Consider the following 13,092-nt stretch of genomic DNA (forward strand, 5'->3'; position numbering starts at 1 on the left):
TAGAGTAAATGTATGAGGATTAAACTCTACAATGATTATCAAATATTACATAATAGTGATAGTTTGATATATGTTTAATGTCTTCTTAAATGTTAAACATAAACGTGGAATATAAACACAGATGTAAATCAATCATACCAACAGTCTTTCTAGTGATTTATCAGAGGTACATTGGAAATCGTGTCTATCAAACAGTCCGGAAGTACACACTCTCCTCAAAACGAACCAAGTTGAAAATTGGAATAAATATCATCGATGTGTATATATAGTAGCTTCGACGAAGTTAGAATCCGAAAAAGATACGAAATCGTGAAAGTCACTTAATATTTTGTTTACCCTTCAACAGGATTGCGATATGTAGCTGTTTATGAACACAAAAATAAGTGAGGACAAATTAGTTGTGTCTGCTTAACTACTGCAGGATGTATAAATATGCAGCCACGACTGCATGGTCGGATTTTGGGGATATTTTTACATAATACTCACATTCAAAATGGTTCATATAACCGCATTTCAAAAGCTACTGAGTAATATTTTACATATATAGATGATAAATTATGTGTCTTTTAGTATTAATGTCTTTTATTATTAAACGACAAACAGTTTTTTTCCGTGAATCGCCGACGCCAGACTGACATTCATGTCTCGCCTTTAGTGACATTAAACCTTACATACCTAAATGCATTTAATTTGCTATGTTTTGCATATTAAAAAAAAAAGGTCTTACATAAATGTAAATCGTAAGTTGTATTCCTAGAAGGCATTCAGAATTTCACACATTTTGATTACAATTACACACATATCTTACATTATTTTGATATTTAAGTATTATAGTCAGAAATGACCATAATTAATACTTGCATTCACAAGTATTAATTATGGTCTATTAATGTTAGCAGCCAATAAAATATCTAATGAAGACCTTTTAAGACAGTGTCATCAAGATAGCATGGGTACAATATTAATGAGAAGGCGTTGGAAATGGATTGGGCATGTCATCAGAAGAGATAGAAATTCCATCACTAGAACAGCTCTACATTGGACTCCAGAAGGAAGGCGTAAGCGAGGTAGACCAAAGAACACATGGAGACGTACTGTAGAAGGAGAACTGAAGACCATGAATAATACATGGGGAACAGTAGAAAAGATGGCCAAAGACAGACAGAAATGGAGAACCTTTGTTGCTGCCCTACATGCCGATGGCATACCGGGCAGTAAGTAAGTAAGTAAGTAATGTTAGCAATGTAAATAATAAATGTAGGATTAGCTGCACATTTGTTTAAATGTTTTAGCTTATTGTTCAGTGGCAAATATTTCACGCATATTTTATATACGAGAACAAATTAACCATCAAAGCATATACATGCAAGAAGGTTCTGGGAAGTTGACAAGGGTGAAGGGTGGTATATTGAATAGGACAGAAACGTTTCATTTAATCAAGCCTCCCTAAGAGCCAGAACAAATAATATAAAAGAACATGCAACTTACTTAAACTGGTCCCTTAAGTAAGTCCTCATTTTTGTTATGTGTTTTGGTATAGTTATAAAAATAAATATTTGAAGGACGGTATATTTCAATCAATATTTATAAAGGTAAAATACCTGTTTTGCAAATTGTTTGAACAAAATTCAAATAATGTATACTTTTCGGCTTTCAATATATAAATGTTCACGATGTTTATCTTGGTTGTACCATATTCTATGTGCAATGGAGCGCTAATGAGGTCAACACCAGACGATGTAAAAAAAGGAGGGGTACAAGTCGATAAGATGTGTAGACGAGAAAACAGCAACCTAACACCAGCCGATGTTAAAAACAAGTACAAGACGATTGGAAGTATATATGAGGAAACAGCAACCAAACAATGCAAATAACAAAATACGTCAATAACAATTCGGAGTGTCAATATTATTATATAATTGTATGACATTTCGCAATAGGTTCATTTCAAAATTACTACAAAAATTTATTTGTCATCATCTAATTATCTAAGAAGAAAAGATAAAAATGAGCAAAAAAGGACAAATATTAAAGAATGGAAAAAGGGAATAATAGTTGATCAAATTCAAATCTGTATTTTCCTTAAATTTTTATGCCATTTTTCTCAATTACTTATAGTATTTGCCATTCCTGCCAACTATTCTCTATAGTTTATATTTGAGAACCCCATTATTTTCTTTTCTTAGGGAGCTACCATTTAATTTTATGGGGGGGGGGGGGGGGGCCTAGGATGAAATTTGAAAAAAATAGGCAGGACAGGAGTTTTGAGTAAAAAAAAAAGGCAGGATGAGACAATTGCCAAAAAAAAAAGTCAGGACGACAATTTAGGTAAAAAAAAGTCAGGATAAACTAAAAAAAAAAAAAAGCAGGACCAAACTGAGTGAAAAATAAAAAGGCAGGACAGAGATTACAGCTAAAAAAAAATGCAAGACAAAATTTTTCATCCAAGCCCCCCCATAAAAATCAAATGGTAGCTCCCTTAATTTGTTGGTCTAATTACTCTAGACTGTATATTTGTTTTTGGTCTATTTTTCAATGTATTGGTTCATTATTCTCTATTGTGTAAACCCCATTTAGACCACATACCTTCATAAAACAACATGTTATACAAATCAGTTCAGATTGTAGAAAAATTATTAAATTTACTACTATTCCAGAATTATAAAGTAACATTAATTTCTTACCTCTTAATGTTATTCCTCTGAGAGTTCTTAATCTAGCTTAACCAAGGACAAGGAGTTAATTCAAATATTATGCAACAGTGCTCCATTTAGTGTTTTTTTTTTACGTTTAAAAGTAAATATAAATGAACATGTTATACAGTTGTCATATAGCTAGCCTTGAAGACTCTATTGTGCATTGAAAAACAGTCAATATTCAGATCGAGCAGAGATTTTTGTATGATTTAAAGTCTTTTATACTATTATTGTAAATTCATAGGCACGATCTCTTGAGACATTGATCGTTAGAGAAAGAAAAACAAATAAATGTCTTAAAGAAGTGCACTTGAATCGAAGGAGCATACAGTTTTGCTATACAAATTCTTGTTTTAATTTAAAAATATCGAGCAAAGGGGAGATGTGACGTAAAAACGCATGGCTTCTTTAGTTACCTCGCGTTTTAATTTAGAACGTAAAATTCGAATAAGGTATATATTGGAAAAGTGTAATGTCCTCTATAACTAACAAGTAATACGACTCTTCGAATGGATCTCAAAAGGCCAGATTTTATACTCGCGGTGTTCACTACGCACTGGTTTAATTTCTGATATATGGAAAAAGAAAATATGGTATTTTTACCAATGAGAGAACACTTCACAAGAGAACAAATGACACAGAAATCAACAACTATAGGTCAATATAAGACCTTCAACAATGAGCAAAATCCATACTGCATAGTCAGCTATAAAAGGTCTCAATGCCTGTTAAAAGTATCTGTCCCCCTGGTCGAACGATTACTGATATCAGGTCGTGCGACTCTTTTAATCTTGTGTTATTGTGAAGCCATCTAGGTTCGCAAGAAACTAGAGTTGAAACGTTTTATGTTTTTTTTTCTTACAGTTAGGAAAGATATTTATCTTCTTTTTTTAGTTCTTCGTATTCAAAACTAATGGTGTCTATTTTGGAATTTGTTTTTCATTGTAAAACTCCGTAATCATGAACATATAATTTTACATATAGTTCCGATGAAGTATAAACAAATTCCCTGATAACCAAATATAAATGACTAAGGAAACCCGCAAAAAAAGTTTAATATTTGAATTCTTATGTTTCCGATGGCGTACAAACTGTTATCCTCTATTCAAATTTGCATATAAACGTTTCATGATAGCGCCAGTGCATTCGAAGCGAGACGTGAAAATGTGCGCATTTAACGTCGACTGTTTGCAAATCAAGTCACATTTCTTGTAAAAGACCATGAGCAAGTAATAAATATTTAACGCATTAAGTTTAAATATTTTCTCAACATACCTTTCATGGGGCCTTCAAACGTAAATCTGGAGTATAACATGTATGAAAATATTGTTCCTCAATAAAATCATGTGCACGTGGAACAACCAACGACTCTTTATTTGAATTGTTAATAAAATTTAATTGCATATTTATCTTATACGTGACAGCAAACATCGCAAGATGGTTGAAGTGTTTGTTTAAAACTGGTCAGTTAAGAAATAGGATAAAATATCAATAAAAGGAAAGAAAAGCCTCTTTTTGATTATTCAACTTTTTAACTTTCCTTTCTGAAAAAAAAGGTGTACAAAATTTTAAATTCCTACAAAAGGAGTGAATTCAAACGTTTGTATACCATCAACACTTTGTATCCATAACTTTTCCGTTAACATTCATTAAAAAATCAAAACTGTGTGCACCTCATATTTTATTGTTTGACGCAAATCATTATTGGGTTTTAGTTAAACCTAGAAATTCCAATATCTATACAAAGAACACAGATGCTTTATTTGATATATAAATGTAAATAAATATGAAAAAAATCTATTATACTTAAATAACAGTGATGATTTACGGTTTATCATTATAGGAAAAATGAAATTTTAGAGGCAAGACTTAGTTAGTTGTCTGTGCAAAGATTGGAAGACAGAGTGCGAATTTATTCTATTTAGTTTTAATCTGATCTATAGTCAAGAATTTTATATTTTAAATACACTTGTTCAACTTATTAGAAGAAATATGTTAATTCTGTATTGTAGGGCATGCATTTTAAAGAACACCTAGAGTCTTAAATAATTACACAAATACAAAATAAATGCGACACTTGTACATTAGTACTTATTAATAACAGGTGTCAAAATGTTTAATTTTGTGTCAGATATAATACATTGAGAAAGGAAATGGGGAATGTGTCAAAGCGACAACAACCCGGCCACAGAGCAGACAACAGCCGAAGGCAACCAACGGGTCTCCAATGCAGCGAGAAACTCCCGCACCCGTATGTGATCTTCAACTGGCCCTTAAAAATATGTATACTAGTACAGTGATAATGGACGTCATACTAAACTCCGAAATATACACAAGAAATTAAACTACAATTAAAAATCATACAAGACTAACAAAGGCCAGAGGCTCCTGACTTGGGACAGGCGCAAAATTGCGGCGGGGTTAAACATATTTATTAGATCTCAACCCTCCCCCTATACCTCTAGCCAATGTAGAAAAGTAAACGCATAACAATACGCACATTAAAATTCAGTTCAAGAGATGTCCGAGTCCGATGTCAGAAGATGTAACAAAAGAAAATAAATAAAGGACAATAACAACAGACTACTAGCAGTTAACTGACATGCCAACTCCAGACCTCAAATAAATTGATTGAAAGATTATGCCTTCATCATATTAATATCAGGTACAATCCCTCCCGTTAGGGGTTTAGTATCATACTATCATAAAATATATGAGAAGAACATGCATACCCGTGTCATGCCAACAACTGTTTTTCAAATAAATGTGTTTAGTTCCGATGCAAACATATTAATGCATATGCGGATCCATGATATTGAGTAGGGGAGGGGGTAGTTGGAGACTGGCAACCCAGTGTATGCATCTATCGAAGCTATGAAGATCCACAAGAATTAGGCCCAGACCCTTTGCCCCTTTCCCCTTCCCCCACTTTCTTAATCCGTCTCTGTAATACATTCTTTCACTGTTTGTGTATAAAATATATTGTGTTTACATATTCATTAAGAGTATCATTAACTTATTCATTACTACAACACAAGGTCACTCAACTGGGTGTTTGTTTTCAAGTATGTCATCCGCCAAGTGACAAATGGTTCAGCCTTGACACTGATTTTCTGTGGACCAATACTTAGCTGATTACATTTGCATTCTGTATACCTTGTTATACTCAATAGAAAGCGGAGTTGAACCTAACAAGTACTTTTGAAGTTGACCTTAAATATTTCAACCATCATTTGTTAACTCTATTATATTTATTACCACATGTAAGTAATTTGCAATACTATACAATATTATATATGCGGAGTCATCAATCTTATCAAAATTCAGATCTATCTTAATTCGCGTGCTCGTATATTCATGCATGTATAAGGTATATAATGGTGACGAAATAAGATCTCTATATTTTAATTAGATTGGCGAAGTTATTTGTTAGATGTGTTTAGAACAAGGAAATGTACAAGTAAAATGATACCAAAATTCATCATATATCTTAATTAAAATTGTGTACGCCAGTCTACATAAGGCCAAATAAAAATGTATGTGTGGTTCCAGTTACATCTGAAAAAAAAGTTAGGATTTGGTAGGTAGGGATTTTTTTTTTTTTATTATTTTATGGGGTTTTTTTTACATTGAGTCTATGGGAGCAACATTCTGACTTTAACAGTGCTTAATGAAAAATGACAATAAAATCTTTAGGGTAGGCTATTCTTAAGCCGAAAAAGTAGGGACGGTAGGGTTACTGGAACCACACATATATTTTTATTTGGCCTAAGACTCATCAGGGATGCTCGAATGAAAGCCAAAGAGTCCAGATTAAAATTGTGTACGCCAGTCTACATAAGACTCATCATGGATGCTCGAATCAATGCCAAAAAGTCCAGATTAAAATTGTGTACGCCAGTCTTCAAAAGACTCACCAGGGAAGCTCGAATCAAAGCCAAAAAGCCCAGACTAAAATTTTGTACGCCAGTCTTCAAAAGACTCTTCAGGGACGCTCGAATCAAAGCCAAAAAGCCCTGATTAAAATTGTGTACGCCAGTCTACAAAAGACTCATCAGGGAAGTTCGAATCAAAGCCAAACAAGCCCAAAATAAAGTACGAAGTTGTCGAGCATTGAGGACCTAAATGATGCCAAAATGAATTATTTATCCTCTAACTTTTTAAGAATATTCCAAAAAGTGGGATGAAGGGGCCACGAATTAAAAAAAAGTAACATAAAGGGTATAAAATGGAAGTGGGATCTGGGTATCTTATGTAGGTTTCTATTCCGAACATATAATTCAACTATAGATGTACCACTCAACGTTATAACTAGGTGTTGTGATGTGAATTAATTATTTTGTCACCCTGCCAAATTTATATACAAATATGCATTACACATTTATCAATGTCAAATTATGAAAATTATCGTCATTTGAATTATACACTGTCTCAGATTGCTTTATATCTCCAATTACTAGTATACAGTTATGCATATACAAAAAATAACAGCATACATGCAAGTTATAAAAAATGACTTACCTTTTGAAATTTAAACTTCACTCTACAGATTTAGTGTTGAAATTATTTATTTAACATCCATTAACAATAAGAAATCCACTGAAGCGTGTATTTAAATATATAAACAAGGTACGGCGTGGTTGTGCCTATTCAACTGCAAAACATAAACACCAGTGAAAACGACATAATCTCACTTGTAATCGAAATGTACAAGTACAAGGATGACAACAATGTGAATCACTTTTTACGCGTTTCTTAAGATCGTGACAAAACATTTAAATTGGTCGTTGATTATGATTCTAAATAAACTCCAAAATAGCTTAAAAAAACAGGATCGGCACAGTAATTGGAATTTCTCGATTGATTGTGAAATACCAATCAATACGAAAATGAATCAAAATATTAAACAGCATCACAAGTCTAACAGTAAAAAAATCTATATATAGAGTGAGGACATACTTTATTCTATTTCAACAGTTCAGCAACTCATTTCGCAACAAAATCTTACGAGAAAACATCATATTCCTGAGTCAGAAATATTTCAGTATAACTTAGAATCAATTTTTGTCGTAAGATTTTTTATGTCAAAACTCCCTTGGTACTTTTAGCTTGGTTCCTCCTAACTATAGTACCCCTGGAAACTTTGTTTAATAGTGCTATAACATATGTTACGATTGCAACACATATTCTACACCCTTAATATTCCATCGGGAACAAATGTTTTATATAGTAGTACCCTTTTAATCCGCGTGGAACAAAATTTTCGACATCGTTTATTCCGCCAGCAAGCTACATATTTAAAAAATCCATTATTCCGTTAGGGAACAATAGTTTAATATATCCTTTATTCCGCCAGCCAGGAACAAATATATTTTACCCTTTATTCCGCCAGCCAGGAACAAATATATTTTACCCTTTATTCCGCTAGGAACAACTATTCTATACCCTCTTTTCGCCAGGAGCAAATATTCTATGTCTAGAAAGTACCCTTTATTCCGTCAGGAACAAATCGTCTAATACACCATTTATTACGACAGGAACAAATAATGTATATCCTGTATTCCTTCAGGAGCCAATAGTGTTTACCCTTTATACTGTGAGGAACAAATATGCTTTACCCTTTATTGGTTGGAGAACACATTTATATATATATATATATACTCTATATCCTTTAATCCGCCAAGAACAATAATTAAATGCCCTTATTCAGACAGGAACAAAAAGTCTATACCCTTTATTCCGTAAAAACAAATATTCTATATCATTTATTCTAAGAAGAACAAATACTGTATACACCTTATTTCGTCAGAAGCTAATAGTGTACATCCTTTATACCAATAGGATCAAATATTATATACCACTTTATATATTCAGTGAGGAACACATACTGTATACACCTTATTCCGTCAGAAGCTAATTGTGTACTCCTTTATACCAATAGGATCAAATATTATATACCACTTTATATATTCAGTGAGGAACACATACTGTATACACCTTATTCCGTCAGAAGCTAATTGTGTACTCCTTTATACCAATAGGATCAAATATTATATACCACTTTATATATTCAGTGAGGAACAAATACTGTATACACCTTATTTCGTCAGAAGCTTATTGTGTACTCCTTTATACCAATGGGATCAAATATTATATACCACTTTATATATTCAGTAAGGAACACATACTGTATACACCTTATTCCGTCAGAAGCTAATTGTGTACTCCTTTATACCAATGGGATCAAATATTATATACCACTTTATATATTCAGTGAGGAACAAATACTGTATACACCTTATTTCGTCAGAAGCTAAGTGTGTACTCCTTTATACCAATGGGATCAAATATTATATACCACTTTATATATTCAGTAAGGAACAAATACTGTATACACCTTATTTCGTCAGAAGCTTATTGTGTACTCCTTTATACCAATGGGATCAAATATTATATACCACTTTATATATTCAGTGAGGAACAAATACTGTATACACCTTATTTCGTCAGAAGCTAATTGTGTACTCCTTTATACCAATATTATATACCACTTTATATATTCAGTAAGGAACAAATACTGTATACACCTTATTCCGTCAGAAGCTTATTGTGTACTCCTTTATACCAATAGGATCAAATATTATATACCACTTTATATATTCAGTAAGGAACAAATACTGTATACACCTTATTCCGTCAGAAGCTTATTGTGTACTCCTTTATACCAATAGGATCAAATATTATATACCACTTTATATATTCAGCGAGGAACAAATACTGTATACACCTTATTTCGTCAGAAGCTTATTGTGTACTCCTTTATACCAATAGGATCAAATATTATATACCACTTTATATATTCAGCGAGGAACAAATACTGTATACACCTTATTTCGTCAGAAGCTAATTGTGTACTCCTTTATACCAATGGGATCAAATATTATATACCACTTTATATATTCAGTGAAGAACAAATACTGTATACACCTTATTTCGTCAGAAGCTTATTGTGTACTCCTTTATACCAATGGGATCAAATATTATATACCACTTTATATATTCAGTGAGGAACAAATACTGTATACACCTTATTTCGTCAGAAGCTTATTGTGTACTCCTTTATACCAATGGGATCAAATATTATATACCACTTTATATATTCAGTGAGTAACAAATACTGTATACACCTTATTTCGTCAGAAGCTTATTGTGTACTCCTTTATACCAATGGGATCAAATATTATATACCACTTTATATATTCAGTGAGTAACAAATACTGTATACACCTTATTTCGTCAGAAGCTAATTGTGTACTCCTTTATACCAATATTATATACCACTTTATATATTCAGTAAGGAACAAATACTGTATACACCTTATTCTGTCAGAAGCTTATTGTGTACTCCTTTATACCAATGGGATCAAATATTATATACCACTTTATATATTCAGTGAGGAACAAATACTGTATACACTTATTTCGTCAGAAGCTTATTGTGTACTCCTTTATACCAATGGGATCAAATATTATATACCACTTTATATATTCAGTGAGGAACAAATACTGTATACACCTTATTCCGTCAGAAGCTTATTGTGTACTCCTTTATACCAATGGGATCAAATATTATATACCACTTTATATATTCAGTGAGGAACAAATACTGTATACACCTTATTTCGTCAGAAGCTTATTGTGTACTCCTTTATACCAATGGGATCAAATATTATATACCACTTTATATATTCAGTGAGGAACAAATACTGTATACACCTTATTCCGTCAGAAGCTTATTGTGTACTCCTTTATACCAATGGGATCAAATATTATATACCACTTTATATATTCAGTGAGGAACAAATACTGTATACACCTTATTTCGTCAGAAGCTTATTGTGTACTCCTTTATACCAATGGGATCAAATATTATATACCACTTTATATATTCAGTGAGGAACAAATACTGTATACACCTTATTTCGTCAGAAGCTAATTGTGTACTCCTTTATACCAATGGGATCAAATATTATATACCACTTTATATATTCAGTGAGGAACAAATACTGTATACACCTTATTCCGTCAGAAGCTTATTGTGTACTCCTTTATACCAATGGGATCAAATATTATATACCACTTTATATATTCAGTGAGGAACAAATACTGTATACACCTTATTCCGTCAGAAGCTTATTGTGTACATCCTTTATACCAATGGGATCAAATATTATATACCACTTTATATATTCAGTGAGGAACAAATACTGTATACACCTTATTTCGTCAGAAGCTAATTGTGTACTCCTTTATACCAATGGGATCAAATATTATATACCACTTTATATATTCAGTGAGGAACAAATACTGTATACACCTTATTCCGTCAGAAGCTTATTGTGTACTCCTTTATACCAATGGGATCAAATATTATATACCACTTTATATATTCAGTGAGGAACAAATACTGTATACACCTTATTCCGTCAGAAGCTTATTGTGTACATCCTTTATACCAATAGGATCAAATATTATATACCACTTTATATATTCAGTAAGGAACAAATACTGTATACACCTTATTCCGTCAGAAGCTTATTGTGTACTCCTTTATACCAATGGGATCAAATATTATATACCACTTTATATATTCAGTAAGGAACAAATACTGTATACACCTTATTCCGTCAGAAGCTTATTGTGTACTCCTTTATACCAATGGGATCAAATATTATATACCACTTTATATATTCAGTGAGGAACAAATACTGTATACACCTTATTCCGTCAGAAGCCAAATTTTTCGTTGCAGATGAAAGTACCAGAAACATTTTAATCTCTATTTTAGGAAAATTACCTGGAAAATTGTCCATCGAAGGTTAAGTAAACACTCAAGACTCGTATTTGATATTTCTGGTCGATAGAAACGTTTAAATTCGATTTCAAAAAGAAATCTAACTGCATTTAGAAAAATTCAATGGAAACTTTTCAAATATAATCCGAAAATCGAAAGCTGTCTGCATGTGAAAATTTATATTTCAAATATTTTTTCACAACAGGTCAGTTGAAACTGTTCTGGATTTTTCTTTGAATTGATGGAACACTCTTCCTTTCTTTAGACTGTTTATATCCGAACGGTAAGTGAGGAGGGCGGTACAAACATGGGACCAGGTTATGGTCATATTTGATAAAAGCGGCATTAGCTGTCAAATTCATATTCTCTGCTTTGACTCAAGTTTTCACATTTTATTTATGTCATACTAAAACGTACTAGTATAATTATACAAATTATAAAGTCTCATATGAATCGGAACTTCGTGTGTATTTTAGTCTAGACCCTATCTAGTTAACCATAATGGTCACCTCGGAACACTGCCGACGGTCATTTGACCTGATACAAACATTTATTTACTTTAATTAAAGATAGATAGCGAACTCGTGCAATTGGATTTTTTAGGTCATTTCATATAATAGGTTAAAATGTATGTTAATCATAGTTTTTACCTGTATACGAAAGAGGTTTTGTGGATCGAATCAGTTTACCATTGTTTCACTCTTTTTTGTTTCACTTGTTTTTCTTTTTAATAACTGAACACGCATAATTCATGCGGAACCCATATCTAGTTAAAGGGTAAAATTGAAGGTCACATGACTTCAGATTCAATGATGTCCAATAATTCACTTGCAAGTGAACGATATTTCTTAAATTATTTTGTTTTGCCCAAATGATCCCATCTCGTATGACAGGAATTAACAAACTATAGAAAAGGGGGGGTCCTTCGTACCTTTTTTTAATTTTCAGCCCATTTTTTTTCTATTATTTGGTCCTTAATTCTGCACATTTAATCATTATTTTCTATGCTTTAAACCCGATGCAGACCCTCGCGAAAATGATCCTCCCACTCGATTGGCGTCAGATGAAGTTGTATTATATCCACTCAAATGTCTTACATGTTGTTATCAATAAGATACCATTGTATGTTTTGCCAATCAAATAAAAGATTAAATGAAAGAGAGTTAGGCAAGATACAATTTTGTTTTGGACAGCAATTTATTGACCCAGAGGTTAAATCAATACAAAAATAACAATGTTGATGTGTATCTTATTGTCTAGATGCATACGTTTACGTCATTAGTACATGTACTATAGGATCCCCGGGTAGTTGAGGCATTTAATTCTTCAATCTATAGAAATCTAGCAAAATTCTGACGAGCTGTCGGTTGTATAGATAAGCATTGATTCAAGATTATTTGGTCTGATTTCGAAAGGTAAATGTTAGGAAAGTAAACAGTCGGAGTTTTTGGTCCTCCTTAAAAAATTGTACCCGAAAAATAACACTTGTTTTGGTTATAGACGACCTGGGTGACTAATGATCACTAATTCATCATTGGAATG

The 13,092-nt window shown here is 32.4% G+C and overlaps 1 protein-coding gene across 3 annotated transcripts in view; it reads right to left on the minus strand.

The window, feature by feature from the left end:
• LOC143054632 (solute carrier organic anion transporter family member 4C1-like) overlaps positions 1-13,092 on the minus strand; it is a 113,153-nt gene that overhangs the window by 58,697 nt on the left and 41,364 nt on the right. Inside the window, exon 1 of one of the 3 annotated variants that reach the window (XM_076227643.1) lies at positions 7,218-7,526. The exons of 1 other annotated variant lie outside the window; for it this stretch is intronic. The gene's annotated coding sequence lies outside the window, so the exon portion shown is untranslated. Of the gene's footprint in view, positions 1-2,684; positions 2,712-7,217; positions 7,527-13,092 lie in introns of those variants that run through there. One more of the 3 variants, XM_076227645.1, reaches the window with a different exon arrangement.

Source organism: Mytilus galloprovincialis, chromosome 12, assembly GCF_965363235.1.
Source record: "Mytilus galloprovincialis chromosome 12, xbMytGall1.hap1.1, whole genome shotgun sequence".
Classification (NCBI taxonomy): Eukaryota; Metazoa; Mollusca; class Bivalvia; order Mytilida; family Mytilidae; genus Mytilus; species Mytilus galloprovincialis.